Here is a 20,929-nt window from a genome sequence, read left to right as displayed (position 1 = left end):
AATTACAACATCCTCACTATTAGAGGAATTTAGAGCTAGAGTAAATGCTAACCATAGCTTTCCTATATACATTGGACCTCCTCAACAGAGCCATGATTTATTATAGTTATTCATTATTGTTATTAACCATTGTTGCTACAGTACCTATCTGTTATCTATATGCCTCCTAGAAGTTATAGTCCAACCTGAAAATGAAATGCGATTGTACAGTAAGAAATAATGAACTGAGGTCTCCAATATGAAAGTAAGAATTTGGACCTTAATTAATATTTTTTATCCATTTCTTTCCTTATTCAGCTACCTCTCATACAAAGACTTAGTATGGCTGTACTTGGGCACAATGCAGTATTAATTTAATCCTCATTTCAGTCTCTGACTTTGTGGGGGTTTTGCCATTTGTAGTTCTATAAAGAAAGAATAACAGCAACTCTTAAAGCCATCATTCAGAACACCTTCTGTTAGAAATAGATTTACATAACAATATTACTGTCAAAATCAACTATTAATTCACTTAAAGGTTGTATACATTTCAGAAACAGACAAGAGTTGAAAAGATTTTCCCATACACAACCATATTTTCATGTCAGATGAAAATTAGGAAATCTTAGAACAATAGAATGATTTGGGTTGAAAGGGAGCTTAAAGATTGTCTGGTTCCAGCCCAGCAGGGATGCCTGCCACTAGACCAAGTTACTCTAAGCCCCATCCAACCTGGTCTTAAACACTTCCAGGAATGAAGCATACACCACTTCTTTGGGCAACATGTTTCAGGTTCTCACCAGCCTACAGCAAAGAATTTTTCCTAGTATCTAATCTAAACCTATTCTCTTTCAGTTTAAAGCCATTACCCCTTGTCTCCAGTAACTCCACTGAATCTGCACCTACTTCTGCAAAGTCTGTTTCTTCTTATCTGTTCCCTCATATACCAGCAGTTACTCAGAATCTAGAAAAATTTCACTTATTCTCTGCTACCATCCATATTGCATTACTTTGATGCTAAGAGAAGTACATTAATATTTTTGTCTGTGTTTCTATTTCTGTGATCTCCTATATGCAGAAAATGTGTGTCCACATGTGCAATGTCTTTATGCATGCACAAAATTTAATGTATTCCAAAAAATTTACCATCAATATTGAAAAATATATTGCAAACCTTAAATATTTCATGTTTCCTTCAAGTTACGACACTGGAGTCATGTGAATGTGAACTAGAGTTTTCTTCCATTTCTGGTACTTTGACGAGTACAAAAAGCTTGAAAATAAATATCCAAAATTCAAATATCAGTTAAAGAAAAAGGGTTAAATGTTCCATCCCAAGACTATTCTGTGGCATAAAACTGATTATAAATATAAAATGCATAGCTGAACTAAACAAGTTAGATTTAAATGGCCTACTACTATGATAAGTGCATTGTGAATGAGGAGGAATACCAGCCTTATAAATTGAGATCATTTGCGTAAGTTTCTGGATAATGTGGTTTGTGCAACACTGTTCTATTAATTTTCATATAAGTCTTTCCCAGAACTCACCTTCACTGTGTAACCCATCTGGCTTTGTGCGTTTGCCTCTCTGCATCCTTTTGGTGAATTGGATAGAACCAATCTAAGATCAAATTGTTTTTCTTGCTCGAAGTTTATAATAGACACTTGAATCTGCCATTTATCACAGACTGCTTAGATAAAAAAACACTGATGACATTTTTATCCTTTATTTAGTTGGATAAACAGAGGAGTGCTTAAATTTTTTTTTCATTTTTATTGCGGTTCTCTTTGGTCATTGAAGGGAGAGAGAAGGGAACTGCACCCTTTTATTTAGTTGTGTTGGGCCCAAAATAAATCAGTGGTGCCATCTGATATCAGGAATAAAGTTATGAGTTCAAAGACAACAAGAAAGACAACAACCTATAAGCCTGCAAGGGTGTAGCTATGAGGTTTTCAGGAGAGTGTGTGTAAATACTCGGAGTTCAATAGATTCTGCAAGGGTCAATCTATCTTGAGTGACTCTACAGAACCCTTAATCCAGTCACATTAGTACCTCAAGTCTAGCTTGCTTCAACAAGACTACAGAAAATTTCCTTTTTATTGTACATGCTTCATAAAGGATATCACAAAAATATTTTCCAGTGGAAGTGAATTATAGGTTAAAGAGAACAGGGAGATTTTAAGGTGAGGTTTAAAGAAATGATTCAGTGGCTTAGGGAGAAGAGGAAATTAGTTTCAGACAGATGGAACACCACAACTGAAAGTGTCTCCTTGAACTTTCAAGAATGTCAGGGAAGTTTAGAAGTGGATGAGGGAAAAAGGTGACTGTGTCTTCTCGGGCACTGGAATATTGTTCAAACTACATGGGGTTCAGTAGTTGTGGTGGACAAAGAGGACAGGAAATTAAAGTCTAATATCATGAAAGTGGTTAATCTTAATATAGATTCAGAAAGAACACATTGATTTTTGATTGTAAACTTAAGCCATAAGCCAATAAATGAGCAATTGATGCAGGAGGTGAAACATCTGTTCTGAGGGTGGGAATAAGTCTTTTCAAAGATATCTTTTCAAAAGATAATAATTAAGCCATTTTTTGGTGAAAACAATTATGACAAAAGGACTGCTTAACAGCACTAATCTGAAACAGAGAATGAGGATTCCAGTAGGAACAAGGATTATCCAGAGTAATAACTGTGATGTAAATGTGGTGGGTTTTAGCATTAAAGTGCCTGAGAGGTTAAGGGTTCTGGAAAGAAGCAAAGTACTTCACCTGGATAGGGCTCCACCTGGAGGCTCAGTTTCTCCCCATTTCTTCTATAGAGGGATTACAGCTATGTTGATATGCTGAGTGCATATTCCATATTCTACTATGGATTATTAGTCACGTGACTAATCTAGTGACCTTCTACAATGGAGTGACTGCATCAGTAGACAGGGGAAGAACTATGGATCTAATCTATCTAGACTTCTGTAAGGCTTGTGATGTGGTCCCCCACAACATTCTGCCTACTAAATTGGAGGAGTGGGTTAGATGGATAAGGAAGTGGCTGGATAGCTTTACCCAGAGAATGAAGTGGGTGGCTCAGTGTCATATTGGAAATCAGTAACAGGTGGTACTGGGATCAATAGTATTTAATATCTGATTTCCAATATAACATTGAACCACCCACTTTACTAGACAGTAAGACTGAATACACTCTCAACAAGTTTGCAGATGACACTAAGCTGACTGATGCACTTGATTAACTGGAAGAAACAGTTGTCGTCCAGAGGGACCTGGACACCATTGAACCTATGTGAACTTCATGAAGTTCAATAAGGTCAAGTGCAGGGTCCTGCCCCTTGGTCAGAGCAATCCTTGATATCAGTACAGACAAATGGATGAATGGATTGAGAGCAGCCCTACAGAGGACTTGTGGGTAGTGGTGAACAAAAATTAAACATAAGCCAGCAATGTGCGCTTACAACCCCAAAAGCCAATTATACCCTGGGCTGCATAAAAAGAAGCGTGAGCAGCAGAAAAAGGAGAGTGATTTTCCCTCTATACTTAACTCTTCTGAGACACCACCTGGATCACTATGTCCAGCTCTGTTGCCCACAGTACAAGAAAGACATGGACCTGTTAGAGCAGGTTCGGAGGAGGGCCATGAAAACAGTCAATGGGATGGAACATCTCTCCTATGAAGACAATCTGAGAGAGTTGGAGTTGATCAGCCTGTAGAAGAGAAGGCTCTGGGAACACCTTATGGCAGCCTTTCAATATATAAGGGGGGCTAATAAGAAAGACAGAGGTCCTTTTACCAGGGCCTGTACTGACAGGACAAGGAACAATAGGTTTAAGCTGAAAAGGGTAGGTTTACGTTGAACATAAAGAAGAAAATGTTTACAATGAGAATGGCAAGACACTGGAATAGATCTACCAGAGTAGCTGGGGATGCCCCATCCTTGGAAGTATTCAAGGCCAGGTTGGATGGGGCTTTGAGGAACGTAATCTAATGAAAAAGATTTTTGCCCATGGCAGGGGACTAAATGACCTTTAAAGATCCCTTCCAGTCTTGTACCTGGTAACATTAAGTCTGGGAGAAAAGGATAGATTATTACTGGTACATGATTAAAAAAAAAAAAGAGAGAGAGAAAGAGGCAATTCCCTTATGTCTGAGCATCATCAGTCTGCCAAACCATTAGGCACTTGAGAGTATAGCTGAGTTAATCCATATCTTTTTAAAGACTAGACATTTTCAATCTCTCAACACACCTAGGGGGATCTACTTAATGCCCTATATAAAAAGTAGCCCTGACTCTACCAAATCTGTTTTGGAGTATTTCAGTTGTATATTGTAGTCACAGAATCACGGAATCAACTGGATTGGAAAAGACCTTCTAGATCATCAAGTGCAACCGCTTGATCCAACAGTGCCACGGTTACTAGACCGTGGCACTAAGTGCCACATCCAGTCTCATCTTAAAAACCTCCAGGGACAGTGAATCCACCACCTCCCTGGGCAGCCCATTCCAATGTCCGATTACTCTCTCTGTAAAAAATTTCTTCCTAATATTTAACCTAAACCTCCTCTGGCATAGTTTAAGACCATTTTAATTGGTAATTTATTATCTTCCATTTTTTTAAATGTTTAAAATAGGATGTGAAAATGTGCGGCAGTTCATCTGTCCTATACCAGGGGACTTTCAAACAACTGTAATCATGCCATAGAAAATTGTGAAGCCAAACTATGCTCTCTGAGCTACCTTTCTGAATTTTAAAGATAGTAAGACAGTCTGCAAATAGTGAATGATTTGGCCAGCATTTTTGGTGAGAAAACATTTCAGAAGGCTGTTTTGCTAAATCTTCTTAAGAGAACTAATTTTCAGGTAAACAGATATTTGTAATGAAAGAAAAGGATGCTTATGCTTAACACATAAGTGAGTTCTTGGATTAATTCACCTTATTGACCTAATTCAATTTATTTTCCAGATAATTGTTTTATTTAAAATAAGAAAGTGTGTGTACTCAAGCTCAGTAAAGAAATTGTTAAAAAATATATTTTCACAGAACCACAGAATGGGTCAGGTTGAAAGGGACCACAGTGGAATATGGTCCAACCTCCCTGCTCAAGCAGGGTCATCCTTGAGCATGTTGCACAGGATTGCGTCCAGACAGTTCTTGAATATCTCCAGTGAGGGAGACTCCATGACCTCTCAGGGCAATTTGTTCCTGTGTCCGATCACTCACACAGTAAAGAAGTCCTTCCTCATATTTTACTTCTGCTTTCTCTATAGCTGTTGGGAGAAAAACTTATATGTAAACCCATTTAATAAAAAGGATGATGAAATTAAATTGAATGGTCATTGTACATTCTCATCAGATTGCAAGACACAAAGTTTTTGAAGAAGTTAGACTCCTACCTGAACCTGCTCTCTCTTTTCTTAGGAAGCACTTTTGTATCCATTTTGAGACAAACCATTCAATGTTTCAGCTTAATTGTACTTATGTGATGATTTACTGTATTACAAATAAAATGTAGACATTTATTTATAGAAGGAGGCACACAGTCACACACACTACTTCTGTGCTTTACACAACTTTTCAGAGCAAATGATAATTTGGGAATATAAGCAATAATTTTCTGCATAATCATTTTGAGCTAAGGCCCAATAATGTTATAAGTACAATTAAGTAAATGACCTTGAACATTTTAGTAGCAGCACTGTCTGTTGGTTGTCACAGGAGACTCTGAATCAGGATACTGATTCTGTTTCAAAATGTGCCATTGGCAAAATGTTTTGTTTGTTCAAGTTTGCTCAAGCACACATAATGATAGTCTTCAGTTTGTTCCTTCTTTCAGTGGTTTTTCATGGATAATAATGAATGTGAATGTTTTTTCTGTAGTTCAGAGAATTATAGAACCATAGAATGTGCTGAGTTGGAAGGGACCCCCAAGGATCATTGAGTCCAATTTCTGACCCTGCAAAGGACATCTCAAGAATCACACCATGTGTCTGAGAGTGGTGTCCAAATGCTTCTTGAACTCAGACAGGCTTGGTCCTGTGACCACTTCCCTGGGGAGCCTGTTCCAGTGGTCAACCACCCTCTGTGTGAAAAGCTTTTCCTGATATCCAACCTAAACCTCCCCTGACTCAGCTTCAAGCCATTTCCCTGAGTCCTGTCATTGGTCATGAAGTGAAGAGATCGATACCTGCCCCTCCGCTTCTCTTTGTGAGGATGTTGAAGACTGCAATGAGATCTCTGCTAGGTCTCCTCTTCTCCGGACTGAACAGACAAAGTGACCTCAGCCACTCCTCATACAGCTTCCTCTCCAGACCCTTCACCATCCTCCTGGCCCTCCTTTGGATGGTCTCTAATGGTTTAATGCCTTTTTTATATTGTGGTGCCCAAAACTGCACACAATATTCAACGTGAGGCCACATCAGTGCAGAGCAGAGTGGGACAATCACCTCCCTCGACTGGCTGGCAATGCTTTGCCTGATGCCCCCGAGGACATGATTGGCCCTCCTGGTTGTCAGGGCACACTGATGGTTCATATTCAACTTGCCACCGACCAAGAGCTGTCATGGGTTGACCTTGGCTGGATTCTAGGCACCCACTAGTGTCACTCTGAACTAGGAGAGGTCACACAGGCAAGACAAACTCAACGTGGGGTTAATACTAAAATTTATTACTAACAGGATAAGATCTAAAGAGTGAGAAATAAAACAGTCTTAAACACGCTTTCCACCCACCCCTCCTTCCTTCCATGTTCTCCCTCCTCACCCCGCAGCAGTGCAGGGGGACAAATCCATCCCTCAGGCAACAGGTCTTCCAAATCTACTGTCCTGTAGGTCACTCTTCCATGGGCTGCAGGGGGACAGCCTGCTTCACCATAGTTCTCACCACGGGTTACAGGGGGGGCGCACAGCTCTGAGTCCTTCCCCTGCTCCATGGGGTAACAGTCCTTGATGGACCTTTCCAACGTGGGTCCATCCCTCAGGCACTAGTTTTTCCATATCTACTGTCCCGAGTATCACTTCTCCCTGAGGTGCAAGGGGGAGTCTCTGCACCCCGATAGTCCTTCCTAGGATACAGTCCATCATAGGGTGAGCTGTACTGATGTGGATCCCCCACAGGGCCATGAGTCCTACCCAGGAATAACCTGCTCCAGCGTGGATTTTCCTCTCCATGGGCCACAAGTTTCTCGAAGGACTCCGCTCCATCCTGGGCCTTCCATGGGGGTAAGGCCTTCTTCCATGCATCCATCTGCTCCAGCATAGGCTCAGCTGCACTGCGTCGGGCCACCCCAGCCCTGACCCAGCTCGACTCAGTCGGGGGGGAAGGGAGGGCAGTGCCTGCCAGTAGGGGCCAGTCTACTGCCCTGGCCTAGCCCATGGGGCACCCCCCCAACCTCACCCCTTGCAGTTCACCTTGAGGGCTTTGGCTCCTCGGGCAGGACAGGCTCCAGCATGGGCTGCTCATGAAGCGGGCCCGGGGTCTGCAGGGCTGCACGCCCTGGCCCCAGCCCTGCCCCAGCCGCCCCTTCGCAGGGGCTGCCGCTTGGCTCAACCGGCACTGCCAAGAGCAGCATGGGCAGCTTGTGGGGTGGGCCTGGGGGGCTGTGGGGCCACTCTCCACAGGGCTGCATGCCCTGGCCCCAGCTGCCCCTTTGCAGGGGCCGCCACTGCCTGCTCCAGGCTAGGTGCCGAGAAGCCTGAGCCAGGCTGCTGCCGTGCCACTTCCTCACCCCCCGTGGCAGGGGAGGCGGCAGAGCCACCCAGGAGCTTCAGTTAGCTCTCCCCTGGCTCAAAAATTCTTCTATGCAACTTATTCTTAAATATGTTATCACTGAGGCGTGATTATTGGCTTTCCCTTAGCCAGCAGCAGGAAGCCCCTCCTGTGACCAGATATCATTGGCTTCACTGGGGGGGAAACTTCTAGCAGCTTCTAACTGAAGCCACCCTTTGTAACCCCCCCTGCTACCAAAAAACCCAACCACTTCAACTCACGACAGACCCCCAAGGCCCTTTCCACAGTACTGCTCTCCAGCACTGCTCTCCAACATCTCCTTCCCCATTTTGTACATACATCCAGGGTTGCCCCATCCCAGGTACAGAATCTGGCACTTGCCCTTGTTAAACTTTATTTAGTTGGTGATTGCCCATCTCTCTCATTAGCTGAGGTCTCCCTGCAGGGCCTTCCTGCCCCTGAAGGAGTTGACAGCTCCTCCCAATTTGATGTCTGCAGCAAACGTGCTTAGTATTCCTTTGAACACTGCATCCAAGTCACTTCTGAAGATGTTGAAGAGAACTGGGCCAAGAATGGAGCTGTGTGGAACCTCACTAGTGACTGGATGCAGCCTGATCTTACCCCATTCACTATAACTCTTTGTGCCTGACCCATGAGCCAATTGCTCACCCACTGCACGATGTGTTTATCTAGCTGTGTGCTGAACATTTTGTCCAGTAGGATACTGTGAGAGACAGCATCAAAAGCTTTACTAAGTCCAAAAAGATTACATCTACTGGTTTTCCTAGATCATCTAGATGGGTTACCCTGTCATAGAAGGAAATCGGATTCCACAAGCAGGAATTTCCTTTCGTGAAGCCATGCTGGCTGTAACGGATGACTGCCTTGTCCTCCAGGTGTTTTTCAATACCTCCCAGAATAATCTTCTGCATGATTTTACAAGGAACTGAAGAGAGACTGACAGGCTTGTAGTTTCCTTCTTGTCCTTCTTGAAAATTGGAACAATGTTAGTCAGCTTCCAGTCAACTGGAACCTCCCTGGGTTCCTAAGAGTACTCAAAAATCATTGAGATAGTCTTTGCGATGACATCAGCTAGCCCTGAGGATTCTCAGAGGAATCCCACCAGGCCCCACAGATTTGTAGGGATCCAGCTGGAGCAGCAGATCCCACACAAGTTCAGGGTCCACCACGAGTTGAGCATTCTTACAGTCATGGTCCACCAGCTCAGGGCACTGAGACCCCCTTGGTCTGTCATCCATGTTGAAGACAGAGGCAAAGAATGAATTAAACATCTCTACCTCGTCTATGTCCCTTGTTTACGGCTTCATATCTATATATGCAGTCCTGTATTTCAATGTATCTAGTTAAAAAGTACATTATTTCTAATGCTCAACATAGATTTCTGGTAATTTCCTTTGTAAATTAAGCAACAAAACATTTAGCTATGTAAAAAGTAGATATTATGGAAAGTTCTGCCTACATCTAAATAGAATCATAGAATCATAGAATCAACTGGGTTGGAAAAGACCTCCGAGATCATCAAGTGCAACCCTTGATCCAACACTGCGGTGGTTACTAGACCATGGCACTAAATGCCACATCTAGTCTCATCTTAAAAACCTCCAGGGATGGAGAATCCACAACCTCCTTTGGCAGCCCATTCCAATGCCTGATTACTCTCTCTGTAATGAATTTCTTCCTAATATCCAACCTAAACCTCCCCTGGCAGAGCTTAAGACCATGCCCTCCTGTCTTACTGATAGTTGCTGGAGAAGGGACTAAACCCCACCTGCCTACAACCTCCTTTCAGGTAGTTGTAGAGAGTGATGAGGTGTTCCCTGAGCCTCCTCTTCTCCAGGCTAAACAACCCCAGCTCCCTCAGCCTCTCCTCATAGGACTTGTGTTCGAGTCCTTTCACCAGTCTTGTTGCTCTTCTCTGGACCTGAGAGGTTGTGTCTGATGAAGTTAACTAAGAAATAAAATTGCTAAAAATATAATGCAGCATAGGATTGTATAGAAGTAAGAAAAAACTTTGAAGTTCAAAACGCATGACCAAGTGTATGAGTACAAACAAAAAAAGTACAGACTAAAAATAGAAAACTTAAACGACCAGTAGTAAACTTTGCAGAGCCATGTTTGGAACACTCTTAAAACTCCACATCATAATATGAATTAAGAATATTACAGTACTAGAGAATCCACCTCCAGCCTGAACCTCAAATTGCATTCATGGTTTAATTTTTGTTATGCCAGATAAATTGATGCTAGATGAAACACTAGTATTTTATGGTATAATATTTACTGCACAGAGGCATCTTCTTGAAATGCTTTTCATGCCATGAATAGCAACATGAATTCTCTGTAGCACTTTCCATGGTAAGTATTCAATATTTTTAACATTCTTTTTATTACAGAATTTATACTAAATATTTTGTTTGAAGAATGCTTACTGTTTGTCATAGCTCATCTTCTTAAAAAGTATCCTTTATTTAGTTTTTTGGGGGTTGGTTTTTTTTTCTTTTTATCCTGGTCACCTTTACAGTAGTTCTCTTTCAGATCTCGTCGGGGTTTTCTGAAATATCTCCATGTTCAGAAATACCTGGAGCAAGAGCATCTTATTACAACTTTTTCTCTTAAAAATTGTTATAAAACATTACTGATACAATTTGGATGTCACAGAAGAGTAGAGTTTGTGATTCTTTTTATAGTCTGTCCTTTTACTACTGATGCTACCTCCATAGAATGACCTTTGTAAACTTTGCTAACTGCTATTTTATTGGAGGGTTTTTCTCACTTCTGGCAGATGCTGTGAAAAATCAGTAGGGATGTAAGCAGAAGACTACCCTTTGGACTTTAAATAACATATGTTGAAAGGGATTTTGTTTCACAGGGAGATATGCTGTTTAATAGAGTGCTTTTGTTGCTGTTGTGATGAAAGATTAGATTTTAGTATGTTGTGGATTTAAATGTGGTTTCATTTTTATTTAAAAGGACAGACTCAGTAGTTACTTCAGTAACTGAATTGAGCCTGCTTTAGGGTAGGGCTGGGAATTTGAAGGGAGTAGAAGTTACTCAGTAGCCTGATGGTCAGTGTCATAGCTCTAGGAGTTCTAGTAGTCCAAATTTTGAGTCTAATGCCTTACACACATACAGAACTTAATCAAGGAAAGGTTTAAGTATTCCACTTGTCAAAGCCCAATTCTTTCTTTATGTTTATCATTAGTTAGTTTATAAATTAAATAAAAGTTTAAAACAGAGGGTCTTCTTTTTTACCTGATAGTCAGTCCAGAAAGTTAGTCTAGGCTTTGATGACACTGGGCTTTTGACTTCTCCTTTTAGAAATATTTTGACAACTTGCAAAAGATCTCAGTGGATTTCACGTTCTTAAGCCCTGGAGATTCAGCTGAGTCTTGGGCAAATATGTCTGAGAATCACTTCCAGTATAGTATTACACAGAGTGCATCTGTCTTGACTGTATGGAAGTAGATGAAAGAAGACATTCTACAGTAAATTTTTCTGTATTTTCTGCCTCTTTTTGGCTCTTGATTTTAATATTCTAATACTATTTAGAATAAAGTAATTTTTTCTGATTGTCTGGGTAAAGTTTGACTACTTTCATCTCCTCTCTTCACTGGGACATATTTAGGTGTGAGGCATTGAGGTACAAAGAATAATCTAGAGGAAATTATGAAAAGGAAATTTCTTCTTTAAAAAGTGTAAAATATTCTTTCAAGATTAAAGAGTACCCAGACAGTCTGCCAGCTCTAAGAAAGTACAATAGAAAAAAAAAAAAACAAACAAAACCCTGTTGATCAGAGAACTAGTCAAGACATAAAAAGGAATCCCAGATCCTTAGTCTCTGACTCTCCTAAGTTTTGTGTAGGACATTATTTTCTTAGAAGTCCCCTACTGTCAGAAAACAGAGTTCTAAAGAGAAAAAGTGTACTAGCCCTCTGGATGTTTAATTTAGATAATTAAGGAGAAACTACCAGACTCCAAGAGGCTTCTTAAATAGTAAACATTTTGAAAACACAATAGACTCTTCTCACTTATTTGAGCAAGAGATCTATTATGTTCTTAGAACCACCGATTCCTGAAAATTAATTTGATATATTTTCAGAAAATATGGCAAAAGACACTCTGGACAAGACTCCAGGATAGAATTTACTTCAGTAAGTGTTCTGTTTGTCTTTCAGACTGAAATGGATTTTCATTAATTTTCAGAGATTTTTTTAAAAATTTTCCATTATAAGAAGTCCATTTAAAGATACTAAGCTAATACTGGTTTTAAAGTGATATATTTTTTGAGTATTAGAAGATGAAAGATTATAATTTCATGATATAATTAAGTACAGCATTGATTTCCAGGAAATATTATGCAGAACCTGTTCAGTGCATGAAACTGTCTGATATTTTTAATTTAAATCCTCAATTATTAGTCTCATAGCAGGTTTGACTGGTGTAGAATTCAGCTATATTCATCCTTTCCCAGTGCTTTTATCCTCTTTGAATGAATTGTATTCACGTTTAAAAAGTAGCCATTCAAAATGTCTCTCCCTCATCCATTCCACAGAAAAGGAAGATGGTTTTCTGGGGACTGTACACTGAGGAGTACAGTTCCATGTACAATTGTTATTAATATATAACAAATATTTTATTTTCATTCAAACCAGAGAACTCAGCCTGGAAAGAAGCCAAAACATTAAGTTTCTCTGCATTTCATTTTCTCTTTCTTTGGAATAAATCCTCTGGTTTGTTACCATAATGACGAGTGGATTTTATTCCACAGTGGGGGTTGTGGTTTGTTTTTTTGGGGGTTGGGTTTTTTTTCTTTTTATAAGAACTAGTAGCTCTTTCTGTTAAAATAATGTCTAATTGGCACTTTTTTAGTTGAAATACTATAAAGATCATGGAGAATGAATGACTTAGCTGATGAAGTCTTTAGACAGATACTTAAAGGAAGAGATTAGACACAAAATCCATGGTGTTAGCTACCGCTACCTAAACTGCGGTGGAAAGCATTAAAATTCTCTCAAGCACCCAGGAGCTCTGACCAGTTAGAGATGATTAAAAATCAAGCAAGGTAATGTTTCCACTGCTCTGAGATGACCTCTGCAGTTCAGTGCTAAATGTTTTTCTGTATCTAGAGTAATCGGATTTCTTTATATTTCCCATACTTGCTCCTATACTTGTTACTGTGGATTTTCCCAGTGTTTATTTAGTATTTTTTTCTAGCTAGCATATATCAATTACTACTGACATATGCTTGTCTAAGAGGTTATAGATCTATCTTTTTATCTTGTATACCATTACAGCATGCTTTCACAAAGTTATCTGTTCACTTCAGAGTTTTAATGTCTCTGTCCTCCTGCCACACTACTGAGGTAGGAAAGTATTCCCCCTGCACTGCTCTACACCATGAGAACTGAAAAACTAAGTCTGAGATGTTTTCTCAGTATCAGAGGAAAGGCTGAGACAGATCAGCATGCGGACCCATTTTTCTCATTACAAGCCAGTGTTTTGTCCAATGCGTTCTGCAAACAAAAAAATGCCTCAAATTCTCTATAAAGTCTAGGAATAAAGATTTGAATCACAGCTACCTAACAGTGTGGAATACTTCAATAAGAAAAAAAAATGATAAAACAGTCTTTGGAAAGTATCTCTCTGTCCCAGCTGGCAGCTAAGTCCTATAAAGCCAAATGCTTGCTCCCTCCTGCTGGGATGGGGGAGAGAACTAGAAGGGTAGAGGTGAGAAAATTCATGGGTTGAGATAAAGACAGTTAATAGATAAAATCTGCATGTACAAGCAATGAAAAATGCGGAATTCATTCACTGCTTCCTAAAGGCAGGCAGGAGCTCAGCCATCCTCAGGAAAGCAGAGCTCCATCACACCTAACAGTTATTTGGTAAGACAAATGCCATCACTCTGAACATCCCCATCTTCCTCCCTCTTTCTACCACTTTATATACTGAGTATAATGTGATATGGTATGGAATATTCCTGTGATCAGTTGGGATCAGCTGTACTGGCTGTGTCCTCTCCCAACTTCTTGTGCGCACCCAGCCTCCTCACTGGTGGGTTGTTGTGAGAAGCAGAAAAGGCCTTGACAGGGTGCAAGCACTGTTCAGCAACAAAAACATCTTTAGATTATGAACACTCTTTTCAGCTACAACCCAAAACATAGCTCCATACCAGCCGCTGTGAAGAAAACAGCCAAAACCAGCACATTCTTTCAGCAAGGGAAAAGTTTGTTGGTGCCTGAAGCTTTCTTAGTAATAACTCAGTGGCTACTGTGACCCATAGTTGTGCTCCTTCCAATAAGAGATTAATTTATTTTTATTAACAGCTTATAGCACAGTGAAATATACATTAGAAAAGAACAGGAAACATTACCTCTAGTCTAGACTACCTGTCCAAATCTCACATTCCACTGCTGCTTCTCCTTTGCAACAGGCTACATGTTCAGGGCTTGATCTGGAGTACTGTCATGTAGCAACAGCTCTGCTCCTCCTCCTCTTTCTTTTCCATCTCCTTCTGTACTTCTGTCTATGTCTCCCTCTATTCTCTTCACCTTAATTCAGCCACCAATCTCTACATATATATTTAAAATGGCATTGTATGGCATGTAGCTAAAATGAAGTTGTCCACTTTAAATTAAATGAAGTCTGCACAACATTACTTATCAGTACTGTACTGAAACCAAGTTCTTGTTTTGGCAAACTGATTAAGTTCACACAGTCTCATAATTCAAGTGAAGTAAACTTTAGTCATAGTCATTTTATATCTTCGCAAAGGATGACCTGACAGTACCTGGAGTCCATCCTTATATTTTTTCCCAGAGTTTTTTTTCTATGAAATATGGCTTTCTTTTTTGTGAGCTTCATTGTCACCCTGAGGTTATGCTTTAAGAAAGGTGCATTGAGAATCACACAAAGCTATAGTACTCTATTCATTTACGAATCTCCATTTCCAATTTTGAGAGAAGATGGAGATGATTTTCTTTAGTTATATTCCAAATGTGGGGTTTTTTTTCCTTCTGAACAACGATCTACATAAAAATAATTTGTAAATCTTGTCACAAATCTCCATTTCAGAACTTCAAAGATGTTTTTCTCTTCCCATCTGTACTTACCTTTTAAAATTTTTAATGTTTTCATTATGTTTTTCAACTCCTGAAGCTCCACAAGAAAAAGAGCACTGTACTTTTTTCAAGCTTTGCCTGTTGCTGTGAGTACCATTACCAGTAAAGATACAGTTTCTGAATTACACTGAATGGCAAGATAAACAATGAGTACAGTTGTAAAATGCACTACTAAACATGTTCCAAAATTTCCATTGCTCCCTATTTCTATAATTTAGCTGTCAAGGGCACTATTTATTTGCTGTTTGTTCTATGGGTTATTATGTATATTAGGCATAAATGTTAATGCTACATACATTCATGTTGGTTAGATCATAGTGAAGTAGCATTTTATGTGCTGTGAACTCAGCAGGTATGATTTGAATTATAAATGCCTCTAAGGACAGAATTTTGCATATCAATATAAATTTTACTTCTAAACAAGTCTAGTAAAGTAGCATTGTAGTTTTACAAGTGAATGCTATGATTCCCTCTATACCAGTTTGAGCTACCAATGGTCCCGCTGCTCAATTTGGTTTCTAGCTGTAATTTCTTAGCTATTTACATTCATAGTGTTTGTTAGATTCCTACTTATTTATTATATTAATCTGTGCAGCTGTTTTAATTGATTTCAGTATCATTTTTGGGTGAATGAAACATAACCAGTTTTGGTTTTCATGCTGCTTTTGTCAGCCATTAAGCCACTTAAAGATTCTGTGCTGCTTTTGCTCTGAGACCAATGAGTGGTTTTTCTTTTCTTTAATTTATGGCTTACAAAAAAAAGTTAATATTTAGTTGATGGCTTTACTGTCCAACCAGAAAAATGAAGAACTCATCAAAAATAGTTACAAAAGTTTTCAAGTTTATTAAATCACCATCGTTTGGAAGATCATAGATGTTGGTCCTTGGACAAAAACTTTTTTTAAAGGATAGCATTCTGTAATTAATGCATAAACAAGCAAAATTATTGCAGCTATGTGTTATTTGTTAAATAGTTTGAATTGATTATGCATATGAAAAGAAAATAATTAATTTTAAGTTGGTATCATTTAGTTTAGCAGTTTGCTGTTAATCAGTTTGACTTTTCTAGTCAAGATCTAAAGTAATCTTAAAAATCCTTCTATCATGACTAAATACCAAAAAGTTATTCATAGGCTGTGGCACTATCACTCTACTTATTTTATTTTGTATCTGCCTGAAGAGCAAATTTCTGTTTGAAATTTAGTGTTGAAACAAGTGTGTCATTGATTTTATTTATAAATTTGGGTTTACCTACCCACTACTTCTACTTTCTGTGAAACAAGAACTGTTCTGTCTTTAGTCTTGCTGAAATACATATTCATAGATTTGAAATGGGTTTAGTGATATAAATGATACAAAGGTTATGGGTTCTACACCTCTAATCGGGCTAGTTAAGCAAATGTTGGATTTCATCTTCATGTGCTTGATTCTGTAAAAAATTAAGATCCAATTTCAGTCTTGAAAGACTTACCCTTGTAATAACTTTAATTACTACCAATATTAGTGGTTTTGCCTGCATGTCTTAGGTTGATTGACAGTGCTTTTTTCTCATAAAGATGTCATTGTTAAATTCACAGAAGTATAGACATGATGTGAATAAGCACACTTTTGTGATACGTGTCTGTTTCTAAGATATTTTGCTGTTTCTGTGTGACAAGGCTCTTTGACATAACTTTATGACACTGACTTTTTACCATTTGCTATTTGAATTCTAACATAACTGATTCTAAAAATGGTCAGTTTTACTTATGGTCACAAAAAATTCTGAAAATGGGCACTGATCAACAGTTTGGATTTCAGATCAGATGCAGATAAGACCACAAATAAACAAAGGATCATATATTTTTCCAGATACCTAAACGTGATATTTAGGTCTATTCAGTATACTGCACAGGAATTAGATTTACCACAGAAATTCAGGAATCAATATTTTAATTTAGTAGGTGCAATCTCTAATCAAAGTGCAAAAATGTATAATGTAAAAAAGAAAGCCAAAATGGAAATAAAATCCAGCCCACTCTGAACTTACAGCAAGTCACAGGAAAGTCTTAGGGTTTAAAAAAAAGGAATCCACATGTTGACTAAAAAGCCCTAGATGGACTGGCATTAGAAAAGGCATACACTGTTCGCAGTTGTAAATAAACAACTCCACTCTCGAGAATTTACTTATAAAAGTGCAGTACTACACTACTTGTTAAGAAAAATTGTCAATATATGAATGTTAAACATATATTTTTAATTTTTGTTTCGTAAGCCTGATGTGAAAAATAGGAAATAATGTAACTAGAGATTATGTAAAGTTAAATAATACGGCTGTAATATCTGAAGCGCAGCCACTGACATCCTTTTAGAACTGGAAGGTAAAGTCTGTATGTTAGATGACATCAAACCCAGCAAAATGATCATGAAATGAGGTAAAAAAATTTTGATCCTTCTGTGCTGTGATTTGCACTCCATTGCACTTTAAAAGATGGGCATAATAGGAGGATTCTTGCACAAACCATACCACTGAGAGTTTGTAGAAACTAAAAAGCTCTGATTAAGTCGGATTAGTGTTGGGTATGTTCATGCATGACAATGACTCGAAATTTTAAATAGAATGTTGCCTTCCCCATAACACTAGCGTTCATTTCACTGGTAGGAGAAGCAATGGGACTCTCAGATTTATCCCTTCCTGTCATCTGGGAAACATAGGTGCCAAGTAAGTGCTGGCACTGAAAATCATGAGGATTGAAACACACTGAAATCTGTGAGGATTTTTTTTGTTGTCTTTAGAAGAGTTTGTGTCACCAAAGTGATCCCAAAAATAAAATTTTCTTGTCTTGAGTGTAAACAAAATAGAATATGGACTTAATCACACTGTATTATTCTTGGTCTTGTTTCTCTATAGAAAACCTTTATTTAGTAGTTACAAAAATTAACGAATGTTCTCACCATTCACATAACTTAGGAGCCTGTATTAGATCTCGTGTTCCTTAATGTATGCTGTGTCTGGGCAGTAATTAGATGCACTGCCATCTGTGGTCTCCTGGACTTCGCTGTGGTGCAAATTATCTACTCAGTTCCCATTCTCAAAAATGGAGTCTGCACAGTTCTGCTGCCCATGCTCTGTTTAACCTATCTGTAAAAATTATCCTTCCGAGGTTCAACTCTCTGAGCTTTTTGTGTCTTCAGTTCTTCTACATTTCTTTTAATCCTCATATGAGCCTTCATGTCTGTGTTGGACTCTCTTACTAGATATACCACACAAAACAAGTTCCTAGAATAAAGGATAACATCTTTCAGCACCTTCTGTTATTGCATTCGGGAAATTTAAGTTTTCAGTCCTATCTCTACAAGCAAAATGAGATAGCCACTGTTTTTATTCCTTTTTTTTTTTTTTTAATTTCTGTTTTGATTTGTCTGCCTCCATGGCATAATTACTACTTCTGAAGGCTTGCATATTCCCTGCTAATTCGAGTCCTGTTTAGATAGGGTGGTGTACATGTTGAACTTGACTGACTCCAGTATCTGAATATTGTCTTATACATATATATTCCAGACAAACCATTAGACTCTGTAAGTTTCACATTTATATATTCCTCAGGTCATTAAAACTGTGCTGATGAGATGAGCTGCAAAATATTGTCCTAGTGATGAGAGATCTGAAGTGTTCCTGTCACAGATTCCAAGGGAGTTAAGAATACATTAGAGAACAGTATGTTGTACTGACAGTATTTTTGAATTAAAAAACACTATGTTTGACTGATACTATTTTTTAATTAGTTGCTTAATAGTACATAAGTATTTTCCCACTATTTGAATGGCAAAATGTTTCAGTATGTTTCTTTGCTTTCAAAACACTTAATTCAGATGTCCCCTAGCAGCTTTGATATCTAGCAACTATCCAGGTTTAGCACAATCAATTTGACCACTTGCTTTTGCTACCAGTAAGGTAGATTTTCACAGAAACTGGCATTTATTTACATTAATGATTAGGATTTGCTTAGATTAGTCTGTCTCTCTGTGAAATCCAACTAGAGACAGGAATGCTTCAAGATGCAGATGACTGCAAATTGAACCATGAGTTTAACTTATGACAAAAACAAAGTAGCTCACACTCACTAGAATTTTTCATATGGTTTGTTGCTATTGCTAGAAGTCTGATTTTATTACTGTTTAAATTGGACACAGTAATATATTTGTTTTGAGAATGAATTACTTTCTACCAAGATAATTCAAATCTAGCTATGTGGGGAGGCTAGTAGGTGAAAGTAGAAAGTAGACCATTCAGCTGAGATATGAGGGAATAAGAATTAAGGCTCTATAGGCTCTGAATTGCTCCTATACTTCCTAGGCTGGTGCTGTATTAAAAGGCTATTTTCTTGATGACCTCTATTTAGTTATCTTTTTAAGTAATTTGAGTTTAGTTTGTTGGGGATTTTTTTTACTCCAAAACAACTTAAAAAACCCTCTAAAATGTCAAATCTCATTTTGTCTAATGGGAAAGGGTGGTTTTGGCACAGCTATGGTGTTAAGTATCCTGTGGGGGATTTTTTTCTGTTTTGAGGTCTTAGACTAGGTAACTATAACATTTGATGCTTCCCATTTCATTTAAATCTATCGAAGTGGTCACAGTCAGATCCTGCCATTACTTGAATGGGAGGACAGTTTCCATTTCTTTACAATGTAACCTTTATCATGAGGGAGTACAAAAATCAGAGAAATGTAAGCCCTCTCCCTGTAGGGATTGACTCTCAATGAATAATCTATCATCTGTCTCTCCATCTTTTTTATGTAATCTATTTGAAGCTCCATGGTGAGCAGTGAGTGCTGAATGTCAATGACAGTTGCGTTAAGACAGCCAGGAATATTCATTAATATGTTTGTGAGTAGTTTGCTGTTTCATTTCCCTGATACTTGGAACCATTTCTACTAACTTATTAAGAAACATTTACACTTAGAAATGTTTCTTGAGAACTTAAATATGGAAATTAGTAGTTTAGTAGGATACTATTTGTTTACATCAATCTTCAAAGGCCTAGTGCCCATTAGAACTAGTTAACTGATCAGCCTATCATAGAAAAGGATTGCTATTTTCTTAGCAGACAACACATAAAGTAGTAATGCCATACTATCATTGTATCACTGTTTTAATATCTTGGGGCCAAATGAACAAATGTTTCCTTAAAACTGGGTGAATTTCTCCTGAGGGAGGAATCTTCTTTTATACTCCAGTGGGGTTCCTGACCTCTGTAGCAAACACTTTGTCTCATTAAGCTAAGACACATGGTCTCGTTGTCAAGATGGTGATCAGTTAAAGCTTGGACTCAATGATCTTGGAGGTCTTTTCCAACCTAAATCAGTCTGTACTTCTATGATAATAGAGCCATGCTGAATTCTGTCTTAATAAATCTCCCTTTGAAGTTCGAATGCACTGGTTTCAGTTATGCTTCTAATTACATGCACCAGAACTAAGAAAACTATATGACAAGGGGACATTCAGAAGGTTAAGGCATACAGTGAATATGCTCTACTACAGTGAAAACTGATCCTCACCCTTATAAGGCTTCCCTGCTGCAAAATCTCTGTGAGAAGGAGCATGGTAAGTGAATGGAGAATGATATTGTTACGAGTTTAACTATTTGAAGTTTTCCTGAGCTAGACATGAAATATTTATATCTTCCAGAAGGAGAAATGCTATAATCCATTCCTCTTGAAAGGTTTTAAGTCAATAGTTGTGTGCATGCTGTGGTTGTCACCAGTGAAAATGGAAAGCTTTTAATATACATAGCATATAACAGTTGTAATTGAAATTCTATTTCTTTCCTTTAACTAATCCAGAGAATAAACAACATCTTAAACAATAAATAGTTGCATTTTGATGAGCTACTTATTTTAAAATGCTTCTCCAATAGCAAGTTTTCTTTTGCTATTTGTATAATTCTATATATCCTTCTAGAATAAGCATATGTCCAAAAATTTGCCTCTGCTTTTACCAAATGAGGAGAGTTTTGTTGTAATTAAATTATATATGACCTCAATCTTATTCTAATAAAAATTGCATCCCATAAATGCCATACATTACTGA

General features: G+C 38.4%; 1 protein-coding gene across 2 annotated transcripts in view; it reads left to right on the top strand.

Moving 5' to 3' along the window:
• The window catches only part of NKAIN2 (sodium/potassium transporting ATPase interacting 2), a 542,008-nt gene that overhangs the window by 246,697 nt on the left and 274,382 nt on the right, over positions 1-20,929 (top strand). The gene's annotated exons all lie outside the window — the stretch shown is intronic.

This window comes from Manacus candei, unplaced genomic scaffold (genome assembly GCF_025592945.1).
Source record: "Manacus candei isolate 608988 ecotype Guabito, Panama unplaced genomic scaffold, ASM2559294v1 h1tg000034l, whole genome shotgun sequence".
Lineage (NCBI taxonomy): Eukaryota > Metazoa > Chordata > Aves > Passeriformes > Pipridae > Manacus > Manacus candei.
Note: the sequence above shows the minus strand (reverse complement) of the source record. Positions and strands in the feature narration are given on the sequence as shown.